The sequence below is a fragment of the Pleurodeles waltl genome, chromosome 4_1 (assembly GCF_031143425.1).
Source record: "Pleurodeles waltl isolate 20211129_DDA chromosome 4_1, aPleWal1.hap1.20221129, whole genome shotgun sequence".
NCBI lineage: Eukaryota > Metazoa > Chordata > Amphibia > Caudata > Salamandridae > Pleurodeles > Pleurodeles waltl.
This window is the reverse complement of record NC_090442.1, coordinates 420,403,754-420,427,129: the sequence shown is the minus strand read 5'-3', so window position 1 is coordinate 420,427,129 and position 23,376 is coordinate 420,403,754. Positions and strand designations below refer to the sequence as shown.

Here is a 23,376-nt window from a genome sequence, read left to right as displayed (position 1 = left end):
CTGCCTGTACATACATTAGTCCCTTAGATACAGCCTGAATTGAGAACTAAGGAGATGTTTCCATCGTGGGCCGCAAACTAATTTGCATATATTTTAAAAGTTTCTTTTATGACATGTTGGTCACGGCATACATTAGGTTATATGCGTTTTCCCAAGAGATTTTATCCAACTCAAGTTTAACAAAGGTGATTTCTGTGCTTTACCCAGGGCCAAAAACCAAAAGTGCTACAAATTCCAGTGATTGAAGGAGCTTAACATTCTCTTCAGTATGATCCTGTTGACTGTAGTAAAACAATATCACTAATACCATTAATACTTTGCATGCATTTTGATAAACAATACATGCTCCATTATTTAGAACAAATCCAGTAAAATCTAAGGAGCATTTTTTATTCCATATCTTATCTCAGGGCTTAATTCCCAAATGTCACATTATTTCTCTTGGTATCCTCCTCTACTGGATGACCAACATCAAGGGGACCAGTAACTCAGTAGTTGAAAAACCTGGGGACCTTGTTGGCCCGCTTAGAAATGAGGAATTATCTTGGGAATTGGGAATACTGTGCCTGATTCCTGCCGGAATTCCACATTTCTTCCTAGACTTTCACTCCTTGCAACTTAAAAAACAGTTGTTGTAGCGTTAGAAATAAGTTATTTTCTGGTTTCATCACTAGGATAATGTCAGCACGTTACATCATGTGCCTTGGAGGTAGAACAGTTCTTATCCTTTGCGTTTGTACATTTTGTTGTTCATGCCAAGAAGTTCATTTTTTGTATCCAGCATTGACAGTGTTAGTAAGTTGGCTTGTCAATTGTAAAGCAAGATGGGAAATATTATGTGTGTGTTGTGTATTCGATTAATAAAGTACTGGTCCACTCTTCCATCACAAAGACACCCAAGCTCCAATTATGAGTGGGGTGCTGAATTCCATTAGGTTTTGTGACTCCAGTTTTACTCTCTCTCCGCATCTAAGGAACTAGTGCGTCAAACCTTTATTACCTTGCTATGTACGGCTATCATAGAGAGCCCCTCTCGTCTATTTCAGTTTCTAAATGTCATACTCACTGCTATGACATACCAACAGTTGATATCAAAATTGGTTACCCGCTGTTGTGATGTGATAAAGGCCTTCCAGGCCAGAGTGATGGGCCTGTTGGAGAGTCTGTCAGTGCAGCTCTGCATGTTAGGGATTGCAGGGGAGATTTTTTTTTTATTTGGGACAGGGTGGAGAGTCTGTGTTATAAATGGCTCCCCCATTATTCCTCTGCCCCTGTGTAGCAGTTGAAAGCAGGAGATTATGATTTTGGGGTCCTATATTAACATAGAATTATAGATGGCCAAAAAGTGAATTACGAAGATGTTTTTCACCTCTGGATTCTGAGTGACATCATAGAGAACTCAAGCTTCACTCATTGTCCATTTGATGTTATTCAGAGCCCCTCCATAAAAAAAACCTCCTTGTAATTCACTGTTACCCATCTATAATTCTATATTTTCTACGCAGCAATCATATTATCCCACTCCACTGCCCTTGATATAGCGCTGATTTGATTTTCTCATTGAATTTTTAGATTACTCCAGAGCAGTGCTTAAGTTGTAAATAAGAAGGTGCCGTGCCCAAAGCCCTCCTCTTAAACACGGGGCTGCTGCAATTAAATGTGTGAACATGGAATACTGAGGCAGCCTAATCTTAGAGCCATCTCGGGCCTCTTCAATCCATAGATAGCCACTCCCTGCCCCTTCAGCTCACTCTAGCAGCTTTCTACTTTCTCTCTTTGTGACGCTTTTTCATTTTTCCCTTCCTCCATCTTTCCCATAAGTGTCTTTTGCTCGCAGCAAATGCTTGAGGCAGAAGATTAAGCTCTGGCCCTCAAAAATAAGTGCCGGTGCTCAGCACCGGAAACAACAAGCACAAATTAAGCACTGCTCCAGAGGTGCTTTAGTGAAATTCCCTCTGAATGAGAATATGCATGACTAAGCACAACTGTATTATTTGATCCCCCTTAAATTTGCTGTACCGGAAACCATGAGGTCTAAGTAACTTCTCATCTGTATGACCTCCGTTTTCTGGCACGACTACTGAATTATCATTTGTCATTCTTTTAGATATTAGCCGTTCTAGCCTGGTGGTCACATTCAAAGTTTTACACCTGGGCTACCTCACTATGGCTTTTGTATTTACAAAACTTGTTACATTGTAATGTTGCTGTACCTAGTGTTCGATACACACTATGGCAAGGGATTATATGAGAGGTGATAACTTTAAGTACCACCTTCATTAGGTGCACACATATTTGATCATTTCACCAAATGATTCAAATAAATGCATGCTATCTACAGGGTGACTTACATACTGAAAAACCATTACATCATGTGGCTTTCATGCATTATTGTTTTTATATTACAGAATGCTGACTACAGCTCAGCTATACTGTCTTGATGATGGCCTAATTCTATAGGTGACTATATGGGTCTAAACATGGACTTCCATTTTCCTAAACAGATTATATTTTTTTTACGGGGGGACAAATGTGTTCTTATATGACTGTCTAAAGAATAGTGAAAGATTTGGGTGTTTTATTGCATATCTTCTGTTTATTACACATTTCACCACCCTGCAATGGTCACTGCACCGTGATTTACACTTACCTGTTTCTCACTGTTTGTAACCAGTCCACCCTATCATGAATTGTTGCAACAATATATATTTTTTAACAAATCAACAATCATTCAATTATTTTTAATTAAATTGCACTTCTGTACACATCCCTTCCCTTTTAGCAGTTTTCAATTTTTTGTATTCCCTACCAATGCCCTACAGCGGTAAATGGATTGGTAACACAAGTAAACTATTCCTTTGGTAACACTGTCTCATTTCTTGCACACAGCCTTTGGTCAGGCACTGCGCCAAACCCCCTATGGCCATGCCCCGAGGTGGTTGGTCACAGAGCCTGCCTGGTCTTGCATTAGGCTTAATTTGTGCACTGTCTGCCAAATTTCAAGCAGATTTATCAAACAGCATCAAAGGTATTTATGAATGACACCTTTATTGCCGCCATTTCACTTTCCTTCTCGTAGCGGATCTTATCAAAGCTAGACGCAATTAACAGAAAGGTATAACTGCTAAATGTCTGCCAAATTTTGTGTGGATTCTTCGAATGGTGCCACATTTATTAGCAAATTAAAACTTCTTAACCCCTTTAACTCTTCCGCTCCCCTAATGGTCCTACATGAAATAGAGAAAATCAAGAGCAATCTCTGCCAAATTTCGAGCCTACCAATCAAAAAATAAATGCAAAGATATTAATAAATAAAAGGGGTTTGATCCCCTTCAGCATTGCCCACAATGGGCCACCGCAAAACCTAAAGTACCTGTACTAAGTGTAACTTGCTAGCTGACGGCCATATATTTATGCAGATTCATCAAACAGTCTTAAGTTATAAGTTACAGGCAGTGAAAATTGTATTCCTTTGCAGTTTTTCCCAATTGATGAATGGCATAAACCTTGATATAACAGAACACAAATCCTTCCACGTTTCAGCCAGATTTGTGCAGATTAGCCATATAGTTATGTGGTATCAGAAAATTAAGGATTTTTGCCTCTGCCCCACTTTTGAGCTGTCCCTCTTGTTGGAGCTGCATAAAATTTAAAATACCAAGGGTAGGCTAATACTACCATTCCCCGTCTAGTTGCTGAGCCTGGATCTGCGTATCTAAAGACTTCATCCAAGTAAGTGCAATTTGTATTCCCTCTGCCCACTCAACTTCAATTGATTTCTTTATATTCATATTAGGTCGTTTTTAGAGCTCACAAATGCTGCCTTCCAGCTGCCTTGGGGCACCTTCTCATATTATAAAACTTATGAAAGGCAAGTAATCCACTTAACAAATACTTGCTTAATCAGTTGCCCAAGTTAGTTGACACAAGGCAGAGGGGTTTGCTATGGCAATCTCAGCATCTAGCTCAGGGGATCAGCTTAATCAGTGAGATTCAAGGGATTAGTGAATCCCAAATTTCCCAACTATAACAGCCTTGGGCAGCAGGGTGGAGGGGTGCGATGACTAAGGTTCAGGATGGGCTGTTAACAAGAGGAACAGGATCAGTATTGATTTGCATTAGTTGGGCCTCTGTCTAGAGTGGCTCAGTGGGTGAAAGACAATGGGTTGAAATACTACCTGAGCATTTGCCACCGATTAGACTATTTGCAAGCATTCATCCCATCACCTTTTGGAAGTCTGATTGCAAGTTGTATGCATGGAAACCTCAGACCGGTGGAGTTTTCCAAGCCTACTATTGCCAATTTTTGTGAATTCCAAAAAGTAGTACATTTGCACACATTCCAGGAGTACTTCTATAGATGCAAATGTAATACTTGCTGATCCAAAAATTGAACAGGTGAAAACATCCTACTAAAATAAGAACTATGAGAAAAAACAGCACAGACATAGCAGACCCACCTCCGGGCCCTCACACCCAACTATCACGCCAAGTATGCAGCCTGATCAATGCATCCCAAAAAAACACAGGTACTACTTGCCAATCTAGCACCAAGACACAACTACTCTACCAATGTCACAAGCAGTCAATGTTGTACAAAAACTTTTTTCCAGCTTTTTCTTCTAAATTCTGAAAACAGGGTTTGCTCCAGTAAATATTATATAGAAATATTTGGATGGCAAAAACAAGCTGATGGAAACCCTTCTACATTTCCCGTGTTTGCACAGAAAGAAATTGACCAAATATATTTCCCTCCCTTTTAAAATGTGCAAACAAATATTTATGAGGCACAATCAGTACATGGAGCAGTTTTCTTCTTGTAAATATTGTGTAATACACAAAGAATAAAAGCAGGTTTCACATATGTTTGAAATGGTTTCACAATCATTTTCCTCCATTTTTGTTCTGGTGTAAAAGTTGGTATTAACTAGAACATTCGTTAATATACGATCTGCACAAATGGTGCAAACACCACTTTGCTACTGTTGGCGCGTCTGACCTTAATAAGTAAACTCACAAGGGGATGCGAATAGGTCGATGAACCTTTTGATTCGCAATTAAGATAATCCCATCATGGCTCCAGTACATGCAGATCCATAATCAATAATTAATCAATAACATCAATGATCATCAATTTGAGGCAGTAATTGTCACACACCATGACCTTTCAGTGATGAATAACCACACCTTTTAGTAAAAGTTTGAATATTTATTTCCCTATATTAACAATGCTAATGTCACGTATATTAATCTTAAAATCAAATGATAAACATACAGAAACAACACTGGCTGTCCAAAGCGACGAAATAAATGTAATCTAATCAAAGCTTGAACCACTACACATTCTAAAGTTACAGTGCAAATTAATAATAAAAACAATTGTGCAAACGATATTACATACATTTCGATTCAGCAAAGAAAAAACATCATACGTTATTCCCAATAGCAGACTTTCATCAGTGAGGAATCCTTTAACTAACACCAGATTAGCATCAGCATCAAAGATCAGAAAACGCAAAGTCTTTAAGCAGTTCGAAAGAATAGAGGTAAACCCCCAAGAAGAATGGGGAGAATGGCACATGGCAAAATGGCATATGGCTTGTCTTCCCTCAGTGCAATCCGGCTAAGTTAGAATCCCTAAAACGACTTCTCAAGTCCCTATTGGTCAAGGGATCACATGTTCACACTTTGTCCAATAAAACTAAAACATCAAATCTATGATTTCTACCACTACTCAGTTCACATGTCGCTGATTGGCTTCCCTTGTAATATCCTCATCATCCGGCTTGTCAGGTAACAATATTGTTGCAGCTTGTACTCCAGTCAGTGTCTCCATTGTTCTTCCCCTGAGAAAGTCAGTCTTATACATATTACACTCATAATGTTACATTTAGCAAGAACAGCATCTTCTTGTACTCGGTTCTCATGAGAAAGACTTTTAGCTACGAGCACATTTAGACAGCACAGTGGAAAATCACAGCTTAATTCTCTAAGCAAACAATTTATTAAACATTTAAGAAATACAGCTTGACATGAGGCTGTGCAACTAGGCCAAGACCTCCGCTAAGTTAAGGCCTACAATTAATAAAGCTAATACATAATGCATAACCCTCAATACAATGCATTACTACATTAATCAAACAAAAGCTACATATTTCATATTAATAAGCCATTGATAAGTATACTTTGTGAACATTGGCGGCCACTCATCGTGATCACATTTTCAAATGTGTGCATTATTTTGCTCTACATTATTACATTTTTTACACAAATCCATTTTTCATTATACATGAATACTCATTAATATTTTTTATTGAAACACCTGCTACAGCACTACCATCTGTCACTAGTTTAAAATTTGCACAATCAGTTATTCAAGACATTCGAGCTGCTCGAGATGTCCCATTTAAAGAACAAAATACAGCGAGTAATTAAAAAGCAAAGATAGCCACCTGCGAGAGGCAGTTAGGAGAGAAGAAAGAATTTTAACAGCAATGAGCAGTAATAGAATCTATTACGAGAGAAAGTGTTGCAGGTGCAGGTAGATCAGGAAAACCTGAACTCAGCTGGTGGTAAATGAACAGGACTGAAGAGAGGGTTTGGGATGAGATAAGGCAGTTAATCAAACTCAAAAGCTCCTAAAACAAAGACAAGGAAGTGAAATATTGAACATCAAACAATACCAATGAGTTGCGCCATAGATAAAAGTTGTTTACAGTTTAAATACTAGTACAAAGGTGCCGAAAAATAAAGTGGTCAAAAATAGATGAAGATGCACTGTGGCTGCATGTCATGTCTGAAACTGCCAGCCATGCCTTTCTTGTCAGGTAACAATCCTTGTCTCATATGTTTTAGACTGAAGCCCTGATTACAAGTGCTGAGAAGGTTCTGAGATACCTATTGCACCTGAAAAAAATCACAGGGATCAAAATTAATCAGATGCAATAAATCACCTATTACAAGTTTAACCTTCAAAATGAGGGTTTAATATGTGTATTTTGGTGCTCTCTGCATGTCTCAGTATTTAATGGGGCTTTCCACCCATTAAATTTAATCAGGTTTAAACTGCCAAATGCAATTATATCCGATGGAACTTGTAATACGGTGGGCAGGATATCCGTCACATTTTTCACGGAGTAATCCCTTCCATCAAACTCGTAATAAGGACCTTAGTCTCTAAAATGGAGGTCCTTTTCTTCCAGTGAAGCAAGACAGCAAGCTGTACCCAACAAGGGCTCTATGAGGCTGGATACCTTCTCTCTGAGGGGACACTAAAACAGATTTGCTTCTGTGGAGAAGCTCCCAGCAGAATGAACCCAGCAAAGTCACATGCCTTCACTGGATTGTCCCTGGTAGTTGTAAAAGTCCTCCAGCAGTTGGAAGTAAGACATTTTTTAAGTCCCAAAATGTTGCAGGGGTTAAGTCTGTTTTGTCCTCAGATCTTCACCTAAGGCTCCCAGATTCAGGGGAGATCCATAGAACTCCATGACTTGGCCCAACAAAGGCCTTGAGTAGGTCCAGGATTGACTGGGCAACATGGAACTCAGCAAAAAGATTTTCTTTATGTTTTTTTAGATGTTTGTATTTCTGTAGCCAAACTGGTCAGCCCACTGACCCTCGGAGTTCACGTCTTTGGCCTGGGTACAACAGGGAACAAATCCAGTCCTTCGGAGCTCCTCTCAGATTACATCAAGCAGGGCCCTGTTCTCTCCTGATCTTCCACAGGCCCAAAAAGTGTTCTGAGGATGTTCCTTGAGGTGCAACATTTATGGTTGGCACTAGCTAGCAATTGGGTTAAATGTTAAATTCTGTCTCCTTTCCAAACAATTGAGTAAAGGTTCCAAGGGGTAACCCTACTCTCTGTATCACCAGTTCTTGTTTGCTCTACTACATAGAACCCCTCAGTGCACCTTACTCTTCAAAGTCAAGATGGAGGAATTCTTCTTTCCTTGTGCAGAGCTCTTGTGTCCATCCAGTGGTGTTGCCAGGGAAATGTGCAATGTCCTCCCCTATATCCATTCCAAATTGGTTTGGGGGCATCTTTCCCCCCAATGAGTTTGGAGCCGGCCTGGCTATTGTGGGCCTGAGTAACAAAAGCTTACCTTCTTCCAGGTCTCACTTTGCATTTGCCTGTGAAAGGGCAGCCTCTTCTGAGTTATTTACAAGTTGAACCCGCTCCAAATGTCCTGTCTGTAAAGGGAAGAACAACACCACCCCACACCCAGACTATTGTCTCTGCTGTAGAAGGTGTTTTCACACCTCATTGTCAGGGAGGCGGTGCCAGGCCGGCAGACTTGGCTAATGCTAATTAGCCTATCTGAGGGTCAGGCAGAAAAGGTCTAACTTTCTAAAAATTATTTTCCCATATATTTAGTAAAAAATCTGACTTGACAAATGGAATGGATTTTTCATAAATATGAAACATAGGCTTTGAAGTACTATCCTAGCCATGTCCTGTCATAAATTACAGATCAAACTGTATAATCTACACTTAGACATTTTCCAGGGTCTTGCTACAATCCTGCCAGTGAAGTAGATTTTGGCAGTTAGTCAAAGGAGGAACATGTTAACCTTAATGTTGCACAGGTTCCACTTTTAAACATCAGGTACCCTACCTTGTGGGTAAGAAGAGGTCTTTAGGAGTGACTTTTTAATGTTGAAAAGCAAGGTTCCCCTCCTGTCAGAAAGAGTTATTTTGACAGGTGTGGTAGTAGGTTTATAGGCTATTGCAGCCAGGCAACACATGGTCGACCTGAAGCCACATTTTACACGTCTACTCTGTGAATGGCACAATAGGTGATGTAGTTCACACATGGCATTTAATGTCCAGATCCTAGATGCATTGTCAACACCATATACTAGGGACTTGCAGGTTAAACATGTCAGTCAGGGGTAAGCCAATGTAATCATGTTCAAAGGGGGAGAAGAGACACCCTTCAAATACACAGAGTTCTAAGTCGAGCAAAATCGATAGGGCAAAAACTGGGGGTGGGGGAAGTAGTACCAAAGACTAATTTCTTATGGGGTTACTCACTGATTGAAAGAAAGCAGGCATTCATAATCAAGGCCTAAAACTGAAGTGTTCTGGAAAGAGCAAAACTATAAATTCCAGAATTGTATGCACTATTGTTTACAAAATACAAACTTGACTACAGTTTCCCAGAGTGAACTTGACAAACATGGAAGCACTTAAAGGACAGTTCTTATTCTTACTAAAGCCAATCCTACTGAGGACCAAATTATGAGTGCAGTGTGTTGGATAAAACACACCGAGATTCAAACTGAAAACTCACAATAATAATGGAACTGAAGTAAAAATCCTTAGGATTTATAATCAGAGTCCTGCTTAAATCCGCAGGACTTTTTTCCGACTCCCCACAATCCCAGCTGCACCTGCGAACGAAAAGTTAATCCATGACCTGACAAAATACTCACTGCTACTTTAAATTAAAGGTGAGCTAAAAAGCATCAGACCATAATCGTTGGTGACACCTCCCACTTGCATAGCTTTGTCATTCTGTAATGACATTGTATAAGTTCACCAAGTTCCAAAAACATTCAAGGTATTCTGCATAGGCCATAGGACTGATGCTTAATATTTTACAAAATGGCATACTAGCAGCTGTGACATCACCGTCACAGAGAAGAGGTCTGCAGGGCTGCCACTCAAACAATCGCTCTCTTACATTGATTTTTCCAGGGTTTAACATGCCGCATAAAAATAACTCAGTAGAATCCAAATACATCCGCTATAACATCATAAAATACAATCAACTGAAAACGATCAATAAATGAGATCACTAACTAAACAAGTTTGATAACTATGTTTGACAAAATATGTTCTTTAAGCTTGTGCAGCCATCGCTAGTAAACAATTCTTAAATCCATATAAGCTGCTTGGAACGTTGTCACTACACTACTATTATTTTGATTGGGTGCTGGGAGATATCGATATGAACACTTTCATAAGCAACGGATGTCTTCTTCACTCCGGGCTAGATATGTACAGTGATTTCAACTCTATTCAACATTTTGTTGCACTCGTCAAAGATGTGTTTTTGACAAAGACATCATCCTTGTCATCTTGTATGTGCTTTTAAAATTGTATTTTATGCAATGCCACATATTGTATTTATTTCATTTTTAGGTCGAGTGCGCAAGAGCTCTGGCCTGTCGTAATCTGTCTGTGTGCTTTTAATCACGCACACCGCACGCCCATCACTATCACTCGTTCATGGGCTTGCCTTTCAAAAATCCTTTGTTCATTTGTAAAGGCTTTACGTTTGTCCATTCTTGGGGCAGTTTTGTTACAGCCTTGGACACCAACCTCTGTTACATGGTTAATTGCACGTTTACCTATACGTTTGACTGCAAACAAACTTTTTTCCTTTTGTGTCTCTTCTTTGTGCTCATGCTCATGGCGACCATGACCCTTTGAATTGGCTCACTTATGTCAACTATTTTACTTTTAATTTTCCATTTATGTGGCAAGAAAAGTCCAGTTAGGAATTTACAACGGTAAGAACTCTAACACATTCGTCTTTGCCAATACTTGTTTTGTTACAACAGCTGATGCAGCCTTATAGACTTCAAGTACAAAACACACTGGCTCATTCATTGTCTCGGAAAGAATAGCAACGAGCCAGCGAGCATGCCTTGAGGTAGGCATTTTAAAAATACTCTTCTTGGGTGCCACTGGTCCTCACAAAAGCCCCGGTGAGGCACCATTCAAAATGTGCAGAGTTAAAGGAGCAGAGATTAAGACTTGAGCAGGAAAACTATTGTAGCGCAGCCTTTCCCGTCCCGTGACCTATGACTGAATTTACATACCCATAATTCCATGTCACTTCTGAGTTCTCCTGTGGTTTCTTTTTGTGGCAGCAAGTGTTTTATCAATGTACCACATTACAACAATTATTATAAATTGGTTGTATTTTAAAGGGTTTTCTAAGATGGACTCAGTGAACCCAATCACCCTGACAGTCTGTGGAACGATGTATCCTGATGCCACAGACGGCGGCCATTACATGTATACTCTGGTTTCTCTTCAAATCAAATAAATATTTTGCCTTTTACTAAAGATTTTCATGGAGAGGAACATTTAAGAGTTTCACTCAATTTTTAGAAAGCCCTGCCAAGTGCAGAGTTGCCCTTATTTAGTAAACAAAAAGTGCAAAAACATTTTTTGGTTATTCCGTCGATGCACTTTTGTGGAGTGATTCTTACTGTGACGCGGTTAACCTATAGCCATGTTACATGACATATAAGAAGGATGCATGCTGCACAAAAAACTCCATATCATCCGAAAGGACCCGCTACCACGTGGGAAGCAGCGATAGATAACGACAGGTAAGGAAGGATCAATTTGTAAACGAAACACGTAACTATCCAATCTGGGTTTTGTTTCTAGATCGGCTCTTGCTTCTCCTTTCTCATTGATTACTGAGATTTTCTTCAAATTCCCTTTGTGACTTAATTGTGAAGATGTGGTAAAGTATACATTTACAATATATATGTAAAATGTACATATATTTATATCATGCCACAGTCTAACAGCTGACTTTGAAACTGGTGAATAACATTCAAATCTAGCACATTTAACCTCCTGCTATCCTGGGAAAATCACTTAATCAACCCTTGCCTAAAAACCACAACCAATAGCAAAGCCAATAGGTCGTACTTATGCAAGATCTATTGGCTTTCTCTATGCTATTTCTCAGCCATGTACAGCAGCGTGGCTGCTATGTAACATGGCCGAAAGTATAAAAAAAAGTGCTATGGTGTGGTCAATGCTTGCTCCATGGTAGGGCTTTTTTATTTTATTTTATTTACAACCAGGCTGCGAAGCTGGCGCACAGCTGTCCAACATGGCAAAAAAATATTGACAAAGCCAATAGCTCTCGCATAGGTGAGACCTATTGGTTTTATCCATGCTTTGGGAAAAAAGAAATATGAGGAGGCTAGCGCTGGACCTGTCTAACTTATTTATTAGGTCACACGCACAAGCGCTTTGACCTGCTGTAATTTATCTGTGGGCTTTTAACCACATCCACCGCATGCCCATCACTATCACTCGTTCATAGGCTTGCCTTTCAAAAATCCTTTGTTACCATTGACAAACGCTTTATGTTTGTCCCTCCTTGGGGCGGTTTTGTTACCGCCTTGTACACCAACCCTGTTACAAGGATATTGCACGTTGGCCGATACGTTTGACTGCGAGCAAACTTTTTTTTTCCTTTTGTGTCTCTCCTTCACACTCATGCTCATGGCGGCCTTGGCTCTTTGAATCGGCTCACTTATGTCAACTGTTTTACTTTTAATTTTCAAATTATGTGGTAAGAAATGTCCAGTTAGGAATTTACAACGCTAATTGCTCTAACTCGAACAAACGCGAGACCCATTGCATTACAAATGCTTGCTATAACCTACAGCACGCCCTGCGTGACATGAGTGACCTCTGTGTGAACAAAATGAGATTGAGGTGAAGTGGCAATAATGCACTTAGATCCAAAAAACCACAGCAGTCATGTCCTGAAGCTCAGTTGTATCGGTTAATGGGAAAGATAAACCAGTAATGTGACCTATAACTTATCACCTGGGTAGGGGATTCTGTGCACCTTTGGTTGCTTTTGTGATTTGTGAGATTCAGAGACAATGGACTTGCTAAAAAAAATAAAGAGAAACAATTAAGGGAAAATGGATAAAAAGATTTTAGAAGTTGCACTTGAATTTCACTGTGAGCAACAGTTAAGAAGGGCTCCCACGGAAAAGACTGCAAGTCTATTAGAGATTATAAAAATGCTGAAAAATGTCTTAAGACTATATAAACAGAATAATGTTGTGGATCAACAACAGAATAACTCTGTTAAAACTGCATCCCAAAGAGCCAAAGGAAAGGATCACTTGAATGTCTATGTTTAGATGATTGGTAAATCGGATACCAAAATAGTATAATCGGATATTAAACATGTTTCCTTTGTGCTAGGAAGATACTCAACACTGGAAATTTAAAGAGGGTAGACTATGAGCAGTCAACTGGTCTATACCAGACAGTATAACGTACCTTAAGTCAACAGGGAAATCTGTAGCATTTGCCATGCATCTATAGCCATTTACCATGTGGGTTGTGTGCAGTCAGTTTGCAAAATATTACAACAACTAAGCCAGATGATTTATTTCGGACACACAATGGGAATAAAGGAATCACACCAAATGCACTACAGATTTTGCATTTCTCATTCCTGGATGCACTTCAATATGAAGAACTTGCAAAATGCAGAGTTAAAATAAGATTCTTGTAGTAAGAAACATAGGCCCTGATTCTGACTATGGCGGGCGGCGGAGGCCGCCCGCCAAAGTCCCGCCGACAAATGACCGCACCGCGGTCAAAAGACCGCGGCGGCCATTCTTACATTTCCGCTGTGCCGGCGGGCGCTCTCCAAAAGAGCGCCCGCCGGCCCAGCGGAAATGACCCTGCAACGAGGATGCCGGCTCCGAATGGAGCCGGCGGAGTTGCAGGGGTGCGACGGGTGCAGTGGCACCCGTCGCGTATTTCAGTGTCTGCATGGCAGACACTGAAATACTTTGTGGGGCCCTCTTACGGGGGCCCCTGCAGTGCCCATGCCATGGGCATGGGCACTGCAGGGGCCCCCAGGGGCCCCGCGGCACCCCCTACCTCCATCCTGTTCCTGGCAGGAGACCCGCCAGGAACAGGATGGCGGTAGGGGGTGTCAGAATCCCCATGGCGGCGGAGCGCGCTCCGCCGCCATGGGGGATTCTGAAGGGCGGCGGGAAACCGGCGGGAGACCGCCGGTTTCCCGCATCTGACCGCGGCCGAACCGCCGCAGTCAGAATGCCCTGCGGGGCACCGCCGGTCTGTCGGCGGTGCTCCCGCCGACCCTGGCCCCGGCGGTCTCAGACCGCCGGGGTCAGAATGACCCCCATAGTGTGTGTTGTGCATGTTTTCCACACTATTTTCTGTCGTGATACAGAGCACCTCAATTGAGCAGTAATAGAAAAGGTTAAATGAACCAAGGTACATCATCATCCTTCAAGGTTCTCAAAATATAGGAACAAAAATATACAGGCTCCACCCACATAAGAGTGGGGCAGATGGTATAGACTTGCAGCAAATGTAAAATAATCCTAGCTTTCCATACATGCATTTGTAGTGAGCATGCAATCTGTTTTTGCCTCTTATGTTACTTCTTTATAGGACAGATTGATTTGTATGTATTTGGGTGCCCAGACTGCTCCTGCAAGCATCAAGAATAGACCTCTAAACAGAAAGGAGTTTGGTGGAATATAACCAGTTTTCTCAGTTCTGTTAAAAATTTAGACTTGTTTAGGGAACTTCTGGGGCATTGATAGGCCTTCCCCAGGGTTTTGAGCAAACACAGGTATGTCCTCAAGGACTAGGGCTTCCACTGCAACCAGTACTCAATGGCTCTAGTCTATCATTGCCTTATGAGATATGTTTTTGTGGTCTCAAGCTCCTTCCTTTCTATCAACCACTATGAAATATTTTTTCATAGACTCAAGCCCTCTACACCCAGTGTCTCCAGGGCCACTAAATATATCTCAAGAATCAGAAACCCCCCTTTGTTCTGCTCCCCGAGGACGCAGGTACTTATCTGCTAGCAGACTGGAACTGGAGCACCCCTAGTCTCCATAGGCGCCTATGCTATTTGGGCCCCACTTTGATCTCTGCACCTGACCAGCCCTGTGTGGCTGGTGCTGGGTGTTTGGGGTTGACTTGAACCCCCAACGTTGGGCTGCCTATGCCCCAGAGACTGAACTTGTAAGTGTAAGTGCTTTACTTACCTGACAAACTAACCTTTACTTACCTCCCATAGGAACTGTTGAATTTTGCAGTGTCCACTTTTAAAATAGCTTATTGCCATTTTATGCCAAACTGTGTACATTACTGCTTTACTTCAAAGTTCCATATTTACCTATGCCAAGTACCTTACAATTTATGTACTTGTTGTGGTTCTAAAATAAATTAAGAAAATAATATTTTTCTATATAAAAACCTATTGGACTGGAGTTAAGTCTTTGAGTGTGTGTTCCCATTTATTGCCTGTGTGTGTACAACAATTGCTTATCACTACCCTCTGATAAGCCTACTGCTCGACCACGAGTATTAGTACTATCTATTATTGCCACCATCAATGACAAAGGGGAACCCTTGGACTCTGTGCTCACTATCTCTCACTTTGAGATAGTATATACAGAGCCAACTTCCTACAAGTGTCAAAAAGTTTGACATTGTTGTGGTAACAACCACCATAGTGCACTGTATTCTAAATATGGCGCAACCATGGTATCGTTAGGTTCAGCAAGGGGGACGCAAGAAAAGTGGTGCTTCAGGACAAATGCGCCACCTTCTTGTAAATCTGCCCCTGAATCTGGTTATTCACTGTTATGGTGGAGCAGCAATGCAAAATAAAAGTTGGCACTTCCCACTGTTCCTATGTCACAAAGGAAATACTGGCTGCTTGGAGAGCATGCCAATGCAGTGCTGGCTTTCTGTTACGTTGGCGAGCAAACAGCATACTTTTAAACTGGAAGGGGATGGAAGACACAGATGTTGGTGGAGGTAGATGGCAGGAGAATCAGGTATTATTTTCATATATTTTAGGGAGGTAGGGGTGAAGTGAAGAAAGGGTAGTGTGAGTGGGAGGCAAGACACATGTTTCTATTTCAAATTTGGGTGGGGAGAACTTAATAAATGCAGAAGGTAAGTTGTATCACTAGGTGCCTTTTTTATATTGGGGTCACAGGTAATGCCGAGGTTGGTGTGGGAGATTGGCATGATGCCAGGTATTTTGGGGGGGCAAGGAGTGTGATGGCTAGAGTGTGATGGGGGTGGGTGGCCGATCATCAGGTGTAACATGATGGGTTGGGCTGAGGCAGGTAAACTTGAGTTGTCTATGGACACTCATGTCTCTCTACACATGCATAGCGGTTTGAAACAGGAGCAGATGATTTGGGTGGGCCATACAAAACATAAAGCTATAGATTGGTGACAGTAAATGGGGATGTTTTTCCCCTCAGGGCTCTGATTGACCTCAAAGACAACTCATGCCTGACTCTTGTCTCTTTGATGGCAGTCAGAACGTCTTCTTGGAAAATATTCCTATTACTTACCGTTACCAATCTATAATTCTATATGTTTTGTAAAAATAATATTGTGGATTGCAATTCCTTTATATAAACAAGGGTAAAGGATATCCCCTCCAACAATTTGCAAAATAATGTTTCAAAGCTTTACGACTGCTCATATAGTCACATAGCATTCAATGGTTAAACACTGATAATATCACAGTGAAATCTGTCCTTGGTGCAAATAAGTGTCATTTCACTGAAGAAAGGAAAACGTGAATTTGAAAAGCCAATAGGTCAGCCATTAATAAACCACTGCAACTATTGCAGAGTATGTGTGCTCTATCTCTGTGCATCCTTCTCTTTCTCTGCTTCCCATGTTTGTCTCCTGTTGTCATTCCCCAGGCTTGTTGTGTTGCATGGGAGTTGAAAATGGCAGCACCGCAAGGCTGGGGATTAAAAAAACACATGGCACAGAAAATGCAGGTCACACAGAGACAGAGAAAAAACAGTCTCTATATAGTTGTGCATGCTTGTGCTCGCTTCTGTTAGCACATTAAAGTGAGATGTATTGTCTTTCATGATACTTGTTTCCTCTGCTATTCCGAATAGAAGATCTTTTCATTTCTTCTCTGATTTCTCCTCTTCACAGCAGTGAGCGTAGTCACATGGTTTTAGAATGCAGGGGGCCGTGGCAGTGAAATGGGCTCCGTGGTGCCTGATTTTGTCAATGCAATGACTGGATATCTGTTAAAAGGAAGCACTTCATATATGATGATCAACAGTTTCAACAGCCATTGGCTGTAATATAGACTTATCTAAATGTGAAAGGCAGATACAACAGGCAATAACCTATGGCAGCAGATTTGTTGGTCCTCTATTTTCTTCTTGACTCTTGGTGGTACAAGTGCTGTTGTCAATGTATTTTTCAGATCTTGAGAGACAAATTAGAGCTATCCCTCGCCAGATCTATAAGCAGAAAAGGTCAAGGAACATCTTACTTCTATGAGCTAACCACCAGATGCCCACAGACACAGATTTACATTGGCTGCCCCTACAGGCATAATCTCTTTTAAAGCACTTTGAACTGGGGGACATAGCTAGAAGATGGCAAGGACAGTGCTTCAGCTCTAAAGATCTGACTCCTCCGAGACAGAAACAACAGGTCAGTAGAGGAGGAAATTCAGACATCAGTAATAGAATTAATGTTGGTCCTCAGTATTCCCAACAGTATCCAACAGAACCACTATACCATTGCTGAGAAAGCCGAACCTGCTCTTTCATTATTTTCACCCCTAGGGGTTGCGACGTGAGCTTTATTCACTCAGCGAGAGTCAGAGTCCTACTGAGACTAATTTCACAGCAGGAGGTATGCAAGGAGGTGATGCAAAAATCAAAGAAGTGCTAAGGACTATCACCATTGGATGGCGAACAATGATCTTCAGTGGCAGCATACAACTCAGCAGCCAAGGGTGCCGTGGGGCCAGTGGTGTATGGAGGAGGGAGCAGTCTTCAGGTGCTGGAGCATCAACACTCTACTCCAAATGATAAAGTGGTAAATGGTGTGAGCAAACTTGGACCAAAGTCTTTAATTTGCCTGCAGTGTGCTATAGACATCCCAATATTTGGTAGCCATCTTGGAAGAATGAGAAAAACATTATACTCTACCGAAACGTTGTAATTTCAACTGTTAAAAATATTCCAGTTTGATTGTTAATAAATTCTGCAACTAGAAAGTAGTGGTGCAGCAAGCATGTGCATACATAACATAAGAAAGTAGCGATGCCAGGGACATCTGGACCAGGTCCTATATGTGCTCATTCCAAGACCCAGAGGTCCCTTTCCAACTCTCACACACTCAATTCCACAGATACCTGCAACTAAGACATGCACTTGTGATGCACTGCGCAGAACTCGCAGACTTGCCTGAATTCAATGGAGGCAAAATTAATGAAGGGATGCCTAGGCCATGGGGGTATTTCTTAGCTTTAGCGTTACTTAGCCTGCAATGCTCCAGAATTGCTCAAAACGCTTCAACACAAATGGGAGCAGTGGGGAGGGCAGCCTAGCTGCATGTATGGCCACTTGTGAAATTGCTATCCCTATAACGGCTGCGCATCATACATCTACATTACCTGTACATGACATTCTTCATGCCTAGAGGCTTTGTCCTGTGGGACGACTCCCTGAACCTCGCTGCCCATGCTTTTCCCTTCCCAAATGCTGATTTCTTGCACATCACTTGGCAGTGCTCCTCTGTGGCCCATTACTGGCAGCTGATTGCCAGGTCTGTCTATCGAGTACTGGACCGGTCAATTGAACTGACCCCCAAAATTGCCTTTTTGGGCCTCCTAGATGAGGTGGGGGGGCCTAATGGGCTCGTACACTTATGGGCATAGCTACAATGGTGGCCAACAGAGATATAGCATGCAAATGGACCCACCAACAAACCCCAACATTACCAAGTGGAGGGCCAGCATGGACTGGTGTGCCAAGCAGGAAGAGCTGATTTATAATGCCTGGGGAAACTCCCTAAATTCAAGAAGGTATAGGTAAATGGGGCACTTACTTTGGACTATTCATTGGGTCTGGGGGCACGGCCCCCAACGGTGGGGATTCTTCATGATTTTCCTGTAGATCCAGGAGGGGGAAGCGATGTGGAACATTTTTGTTTGGCACTAATGTACTCATTGTGATGTTGTATGTACATCTAAAGTCAATACAGGTTGTTTCTAAAAAAAAAAAAAGACAGTACAGATGCAGCAAGCATGTGCATGTTTCTCATATATTTCAGTTTACACAGAGCCTGAAGGCATTACCTTAGTTTAGGACCACTCAAATATCAGAAGGAAAAGGCATTTGTACCAAGGCAGATGAAATTTATCACGCCAACTAACTGACAGGCTACATCATGAAATGATCTTTAGCCATTAGGTTTTACTCCATGTCATCAAGGACACTACTCCAAGCCAAATCCTTTCTATCATGTGCTAGTTTGGTTAGCTCAGTAAAAGCAAACTAAGATTACAATGCCCAAAATGCAATGGGTTTTCACATAAAAGGCCACAATGGGAAACAGTGTCCATAATGACATGGAGTGGGGTGGCAACCCACATTATGACTACAGATAATGCACAGTTTATACCACAATATGGTTATACTATTAACCAGTGGAGCAATGAGCATAACAAACAACTCTGTGTCCTGAATATGACTACTGAAAGAGAATTTGGTAGTCCCTAAGGCTGAAAATATGTTAGCAAGATACAGACACTCCTCTGTTATGAGACTTCTCTGCTAGGAGAGTTTTTTAGACATAAAATAGAGTGGGATGTTATGACAGTGTATATAATATTGTGACTAAGACATTTATGTAAATGCACCGTTCAAAGTAACTCTACTAGAAATCTTTATACAAGCCCAGCTAACAGAAACCTATTCAAGAAAAGCAAAACAGTGATTCACTTTTTTGCTCATAGGCCAGCTATGAATTTACAAGAGTATTAGAGAATTGCAATTCGAAAGTACTTGCAAAGAAATGGTGAAAAGGGCACTGTTAGAGCGCCCCCAAATTATTTAAACAATGCTAGGACTTGAAACACAATGCAATAACCTAACCTACGGTCCAGTGGCATAATTACACTATGATCATAGGGTTGACAAAAGTGTAATCATCTGTTTTTTACCACTGAAAACATCAATGGGCTGAAAGATATAACATGTGTGCGTGTTTGCTTTATGCCCCCCCTCCCCCAGCCCCCGGGGTACTGTTGTACCTTAGAACGAGTGCCAGATGCCTGTGTGGCCCCTTCAGTACTATCACTCGTCCCATTCAGTACTACCAATCGTCCCAATGCGGGTCGCGTACTCATTTGCATGGGAGTGTGATTCCATGCAAATTGTAATTGTATTTACATAGTGCGTACTACCCCAAACGAGGCGTCAAAGTCAGGAAATCTAATGCCTGTGCACTCCTTCCATATTATAGGAAAGGGATGACAAGGCAAACTGAGCGTCAGTGGGCACATGATTGCGAGTTACACACAGGTGGTGCACAATCAGTGGGCCCCCTAAGAGTGCTCCTTAGTGGGAGGGGCATAGGGATCCAAGGGACCCTCAAGGGGTTTGCAAATGGGTGCAATGTGTTACAGCACCTGTAGTTCGGATCTATGTCGAGCACACCGAGTTAAGGGTGCACTCCAGTGCAAACCAAGGCAGCACCCCAATACATTATTCGGGCCCAGGTGGTGATGCCACATGACAATTAATCCTAATGACAAGCAAGAATGCCTTTCTCTTGAACCATTTTCATTGAAACCTAGGAGCAGCAGCATGTTAATGAAAAGCAAGTGCCTAGAGGCACCAGCAACCACATTCTTATGCTGGCTAAAGCTAAAGGCTTTATAACTATGAAAAAGCAGCGACTGTGACATTCAAGGGCACTCTTTTGCCCAGTTTGCTTGTTAATGTCTGTGGAATTTCATTTTGAAACCTATCATCTGCTCTTCACGAGTAGTGTAATTTCAAGTAAAGCGAACGGTGGTGGCACTGTGGGGGTGCACTTTTTCCAACAGTACACTAGTAGTTTCCTGCTGTTGAAGGAATAGGGTATATCACTGCATGTGGATAGAAGGCGCTGCTAGAGGATTTGACAGGCTTGTCAATGAGAAACAGAAACTGAAAATCCCATTCCGACAAAATGCAATTCAAACGTGAAGTGAAGGACAGATCTGGCTGGGAAGGGAGCATGGGTGGTTATAACACAACAAGCTGCTCTTCGTTTTTGCCATGACATTAGGTGAGATTTAAGCAAATATTTTTGAAGGTCTCAGAAGCAGGCACAGTAGAGTTATTAACAAAACGATTTCATCATGGTATAATATCATGTGGAAGTAAATCGATTTATAGGAGTAGGAGCGAGGTACCTTTGCAAGTCTGTCAATGTTCACAACTTTGCAGGCGGTTTCACGACCCAAATATGTTCCTAAATTTACTCCTGTCATAGGCAAGACTAAAGGCATATTCAGCGTACAAAAAAGTAAAGGGCTGACCCCCGACAGTGGTAGGGTTGAAAGGAAGAGGATTCTACACAGAGTTAAACATTTGGCACTTGGAGAAAAGAAAGTTCAACCTCGTTTTATTGTTACTTTTCGCATGCATAAGTGTCGTGTGTATATTCACCTACGTGTAAAGGTAAAATGTGAGTTAAATGGAACTGATAAAATAATTGCACTACTCCTGAACATCTGAAATAGCTGCGGATTCCTAGAGGAGCTGTAGAATGTAACGTGTATTTGGCAGCATTGGGACAATTACTTATACGGTGGACGGAAACACGAGGGAGCCACTTTCCAACTATTTTTGTCAATCTGGCCTTAAGAGAGGTCCCAAGTAAGTGGGCTTTAGTTTGCAACTGAGAAGTACATGTAGCCTCAAATAATGCATCTAAACAAGAAACATTGTCAGTCCTCCGAGCACCTTCTAGAACACATTTGCAAACGTCGTGGCCTCTCCAGAGAGCTATGACATAGTAGATGATCTGCCTTTGACTGATAAGAAACACACAGGTTTGTAATAAAGAATCATCTTGGGTAGGTGTGTCGCAGTGGTGTAGCGCAAAATGATTACCCCTCCCGCCCCCCTACAGAATGTGATAATGGTCCCCCGAATCTCCCTTATCTAACAGATACTCATTGGCATTGGGCTGAATGGGCCCCCTTGAAGGGTTGGGGGGGGGGGCATGGAGGGTTGAGAGCCTCCCTGAGTCACAGGGGCTGCAGGGGCCTGTGCTTCACCCTTGGTTGGTCCAACAATTAACTATGTTGTTTAATGATTCATCATCTGATGCTCTAATTACAGGGTTCCCTGCCTTGCAATGTTTAAAAAGCAGTATACAGGTCTGGGTTAAGATCCAGAGCGGGAAGAACCAGGAGGGTTCTGATACCATCAGAAAGATCGCTGAGCTGATCACAGAAGTTGATAGGACTGTGGGTAAAAATGATCATAAGTGCATGGCCACAGTGCAACGGTGGAGCTTAGTATAGCCCGACAAAACCTTGCCCAAGCAGAAAGAGGAGGGTTCAGTTTCCAGGGGGTCAATCTAGAGCTGGTCGGTACACTGAACCATCAGAGGGAGGAAGTACATGGATAAGCTTATTGAGATGTTGCGTCATTTTTTGACATCATCTCAGCAACAATAATTTGTGGCGACTACCTATTTCAGCAAGCGTCAGATAATGTGTAGAATGTAAATGTCATCACTTTTCCCTGTGCAGTATGGCAGGGGGAGGATTGACAATGCTTTATATGCTTCACATTACTATTTTTACTTCTGTACTTCACTGTACTCAAAACAATAGTTCATCAAATACTGCTGTGTAAGGCGTGGAGTGTAAAGAATCCGTAAACAAACACTTGACACTACAGGACCAAGCAAAATTGAAACAGCAAGGTATAATTCATGAAGTGCATTGCATAATGCAACACACTCTACAACAGGGGTCTTCTGCACTAGTCAGCCATAGTTAAGATACCTTACTTCGATATCTTCATGCATACAGTTTTCCAACTTGCATTTTATGCAAATGATGTACACTTAGTGCATATTACCCTCAATATCAGATCATAAGCTTTTCCCTATTCCATCACCAGCACAGCACTCTACATATATGGTTACCAAATTAATATCTGCCATCAGGGCATCATGTCCTGAGGTTGGGCTTTCTCTTAACAGCTCAGTACATTCAGAAAGCTACAGTCCTTGTTCAGCTCAGTTGCACAAATATTCAAAATTACAATGCTTTAGAGAAAGAAAATTTGAAGTAAATCATGGTGTCTCTGATGACATGAAGAGAACTGGTATCCTTACCTACAAATGTCTGCACACGGATGTGACCAATTACTCTCAATGAAATCAATAACACTTGCACCGTTTTGACTCCTTCCTAAATCACAGTCAAAACTTGACCTTCCTCAGGCAGCGCCCAGCACAGTCTGAATATTCCGACTGGAATAAATCATGTTATTACTTTTGTCGACAAGCAACATACCACATTGTAATGCAATTTAGCACTGAGAAAAATGGGATGGCAATCTGAAAACTATAACAAAATGCACCACCAAGCATGAGCACAATGTAAACACTAGGGCATCAAAAATCTGCTATACATTTTTGGCATATTAGCTTTGAAACATCAATTGCACCTCCAGCAGCTCACCAATACCAGGAGCTGAGAATGCAGTGTATAATGGTACTCATCCTGTTACATT

The 23,376-nt window shown here is 41.6% G+C and overlaps 1 protein-coding gene and 1 non-coding gene across 2 annotated transcripts in view; one reads left to right on the top strand and one right to left on the bottom strand.

Annotated features, from left to right (window-relative positions):
* CAMK1D (calcium/calmodulin dependent protein kinase ID) overlaps positions 1–23,376 on the bottom strand; it is a 1,292,386-nt gene that overhangs the window by 1,141,027 nt on the left and 127,983 nt on the right. The gene's annotated exons all lie outside the window — the stretch shown is intronic.
* On the top strand, positions 11,032–11,148 carry LOC138288631 (U5 spliceosomal RNA). The gene has a single exon (XR_011202493.1). It is a non-coding gene; the product is annotated as a U5 spliceosomal RNA (small nuclear RNA).